Source organism: Pseudophryne corroboree, chromosome 10, assembly GCF_028390025.1.
Source record: "Pseudophryne corroboree isolate aPseCor3 chromosome 10, aPseCor3.hap2, whole genome shotgun sequence".
In the NCBI taxonomy this organism is placed as follows: Eukaryota; Metazoa; Chordata; class Amphibia; order Anura; family Myobatrachidae; genus Pseudophryne; species Pseudophryne corroboree.
The window spans coordinates 311067968-311072354 of record NC_086453.1 but is presented as its reverse complement, the minus strand read 5'-3'; the positions used below and the strand labels follow the sequence as shown (position 1 = coordinate 311072354).

Sequence of the window (4387 nt, the reverse complement as noted above, 5' to 3'; positions counted from 1 at the left end):
ATATAAAAAAAAAAAATATATATATATATATATATATATATATAAAAGAGCAAAAATGACAGCACTCAAAACCATAGTACAGAATGAATAGATGGGGCAAGGCAGTAAAATAACATAAAGGCACTCGCTTTTCCAGCTCATTGGAAAAAGCAAAACAAGCCAGCACTCACGGTTTAGATGAAAAAACGAAGAAGATTTATTCCATATCAAGGCGACAAATGTACATACAGGCACAGCCCAACAGCTGTTTCAACCGATACAGGTCTTCCTCAGGGGCTATCTGAGCAGTGTCTAGCACAGGGATATAAACATAAATTGGCGCCAAAACAGCAAAAAACCAACATCCAATGGGAGGAGATGGAGGCGGGACAAGCCCTGTATTTTTATTTTTATTTTTTATTATGAAGATTTATTCCATATCAAGGCGACAAGTGTACATACAGGCACAGCCCGCGGCTCCCCCGGCTCTCCAGCTCCGTCGTGTCATCGCTTATGTAAACAAAGCCGGAGCCGTCCCTGGCAACGGCTCTGGTGCGCTGTGTGCGAGGAGGGGGACACCAGCACAGACAACACTAAGCCCGCACAGGTGACGGGGACAGTGTAGGCTGCACACGGTATATAACAAGACATGGAACGTGGCATGACATAAAAAAGTGTAAAATATAGCGCTGAAAGAGAAAAAAACATATACTACATAATCACACAATGCACAATGCATAAACAAAAAGAATAACCAATGCAAAATGCAAGATGCAAATAAGAGAATGCGCTCCGCTGGGTGTCGCTGATGAAAAGGTGTCAAACAATAGCCGTAAACTGTCCCGTATGGACAGATCCCTGAAGCAATAACGATCATTAAGGCACTGTAGACATTAAATGGACCAATAGGTCTAACTGAATCATATATCAGAAATGACAGCGGCAGTTAATGGCACAAATGGTGGTGGATGACATTGGAAAGTGTCAATGGACAATATTCAGGTGCCCAGCAGAGCAAAAACTAAACAGCGGCAGAAGAACAGGAAAATGAAGGAAAATCCCGTAGGGGCAAAGATGTGGCAGGACGCTATCAGCATCCCTGTGAAAAAGAGGGAGATTGAATTACATCTCCATGGTCTCACCCTCTCACAATACTATAAGGAACAATTCATTCCGAGGGGATTCAGACTACATAACCAGCCTACGCTTGGTAGACACAATAATGACTTCTGCACTAAATGTTCTTTCGATTTAATGCTCTTAGTGATAGAACAAGCGGGTATGGATTTAGAAAACATTAAGAAAGACATTTTGGAACTTGAGACCTCTGATCTCTATAGATCCATCCAAACTCCTGAATGTGATCTTCTATCCAATCTGAATAAGGATATTGAGAAATTTAAGGGAGATCTGCTCAAGTTTAAGAAAAACAAATACAAGCAGGTCAAATTAGATTACAAAGAAAACAGGGTTTATCCCTGGTACTCTCGCAGTGAGTCGAGGAGGTTTAAACCATCGTACCAACGTGGAAGAAGACCTCAACAACCTTTCACTGACATTGATAGTCAGTCACATACTTCAGCTAGTGACTCTGATGTTCCTTCTACATCTGGCCAAACCACCTATCTCCCAAGGTCGGCAAGAAACAGACGACCTCCAAAAAAACCCTTATACCCACCCGTCGAGGTGGGAGAAAAAGAAAGAAGACGGCAACAAAAATTCAACTAGAAACAGTGGTGTTCAATCTCTCCAAGCATCCCCTCACACCTGATGAATTATCCATTCTTAATAAAGGCCTCTCATTCATCCCGACATTGACTCAGGACGAATTTAAGTGGAAAGTGGATATGTACAAACTGGGCAGGCAATTGCGACTCAGGGACTTTTTCTCGAGCAACAACACTAACTCTGAACCTGTACCGACCTCAGTAGAGTCGTGCCCTCTGAAGAAGCCCAGTACCTTCGATCCTCCATCTGTCAATCCTTCTATACAGACCTTTATGAGGGTTCTCAGGAGAGACAGTGTACCCTTTGTTTCCAAACAAATGTTATCTCATCACAACATCACGATGGGTGAAAGAATGGCCATTGAGTCCCTACGCAATGACACTCAACTGGTTATCAGAGCTGCGGACAAGGGGGGAGGCATTGTGTTGTTGGACTATGACTACTATACCATGGAAGCCAATAACCAATTGGCTGACACAACTTGTTATCATAAACTTGGCCATGACCCTACAGGAAGCTACAAAGTTGAGATAGATTCCATCATTCAGGTGGGACTCAATAATGGATATATCAACAAGAGCACAGCAGAATTCATGACCACTGCACACCCCAGGATACCCTTTTTGTACACACTCCAAAAAATTCATAAATCTCTCTCCCAGCCTCCAGGACGACCCATTATATCAGCAAGGGGTCCCTCTGTCAACCTCTATCTCAAGTAGTTGATTTTTACCTACAGCCATTGGTTAAGCAAACAGCCAGCTTCATTGAAGACACCTCCGATTTCTTGCGGAAACTTGAAACACTACGTAATATTACCGATGACACCCTGTTGGTGACTCTTGATGTCTCGAGTCTCTACACAAACATTCCGCACTCACAAGGAATGGGAGCATACAGGGAACTGCTTACGGACAACGATGCCTATTTTGGCCCACCGGTGTCTTTTTTGTTGTTGCTCATTGATGTTATTCTCAATAAGAATTATTTCCTCTTCGAAAATTGCTTTTATTTACAGAAACAGGGGACCGCTATGGGTTCGAATATGGCGCCATCTTACGCCAATATATTCATGGCGGCCTATGAACAGGTGCATATCTCTGGTAATCCTCGTTTTGGTCAATTTTTGTCATTTTATGTTTGCTATATTGATGACTTATTTTTCATTTGGCAAGGCAGCGAAGAGAAACTTTTGGCATTCATCAATGAACTTAATTCAATTCCAGGAACAATTAGATTTAGTCTGACTTTCAGCAGAACACACATCAACTTCTTGGATGTTTCCATCAAAAAGGAGAACGACAAACTTTTGACGTACATTTACAGCAAGGAATCAGATAGAAATACTTTGCTGTTACATTCAAGCTTCCATCCGGCTCCCCTTAAAAGAGGGCTACCCTTTTCACAACTACTGCGGGTGATTCGCATTATCTCTGATCCCACGGCCATCCCAGCTGCATTGGAGTCCATGTGTCAACGATTTCTTGACAGAGGCTATCCCAGGAAGGAGATAGATGACGCTCTATCTAGGATCGGACAGATTAAGAGAGAAGATGCTTTATATAAAAAAGTTCGTCCTGCTGATATGGAGCAAGACAGGTTAAATTTCAGCAGTATGTTCACCACATCCTCTGGCTTTATCCGCAACAAAATTCGGGAACACTGGCACTTGATTGCGAGTGATCCAGTGCTCACCAAAGACCTTTCCTTGATTCCCAGATTTGCCTACAGACGGGGTCCTAATTTGAAGGACCTTCTAGTCAAGACTGATTTTTCTCAAAGACTAATAGAACGTCTAATTGGCTTACGAAAAAACCTGGGGTTTATAGATGCATGGGATGCTCCAACTGTTCATTCCTGTTATTGGGCAACCGCTTCATCAATCCATCTGACAATAAGGAGTATTCAATTAAACAGAGTTTGGATTGTAACAGCCGCTTTGTTGTCTATGTTCTCAAATGTCCATGCAATCGACTGTATGTTGGCAAGACCAGCAGAATGCTTAAAGAACGACTCAGCCAACATCGCTCCTCTATTAAGAAATGTCTTGCATCCACAGATTCCACGAGAGACTTCACAAACTTACCAGTTGCAAGACACTTCAAAGAGGCACAGCATACGGTCAATCAACTTAAATGTTGCATTATAGACCAGATACCACCACTCCAGCGGGGAGGTGACCGAGACAGGCTGTTACTACAAAGAGAACTCCAGTGGATTTACAGACTACACACTTTGACTCCCAATGGTCTTAATGTAGACTTTAGGTTGGGTTGTTTCTTGTGAAGTGATCCAGCCCTTGCTTTTGTTGGTTTCATTTCTTTAGACACCGCCGTGTGTCCAGTATTATGCATTTTCACCTACTAAGTTTTTTGCTTGAGCCCCTTGACACCGCCGTGTGTCAGTGATTGTGCATGATGTATTGATGCGATTACTTATCTTGCATTCCTCATGGGTTGTGGGAGTGACTTTGCTGCTATGGCACTTTTCTGCCATCACCACAAGCATTGCCCTGTTACGGATAGGCATTTGCCGGCTCTTGATGTGGAATTCTAGTGTTTTCTACAGCCATACCACACTGGACGACGTCCAATTCCGTTCGATCTTGGAAACTAAGCAGTGTTGGGCCCAGTCAGTACCAGTTCTGGAGACGGTCTGGGAATACTGGGTGCTGTACTTT

At 43.0% G+C, this 4387-nt stretch overlaps 1 pseudogene; it reads left to right on the top strand.

Annotated features, from left to right (window-relative positions):
• Positions 1-4267: 4267 nt before the first annotated feature.
• Positions 4268-4387, top strand: LOC134967216 (5S ribosomal RNA; annotated as a pseudogene).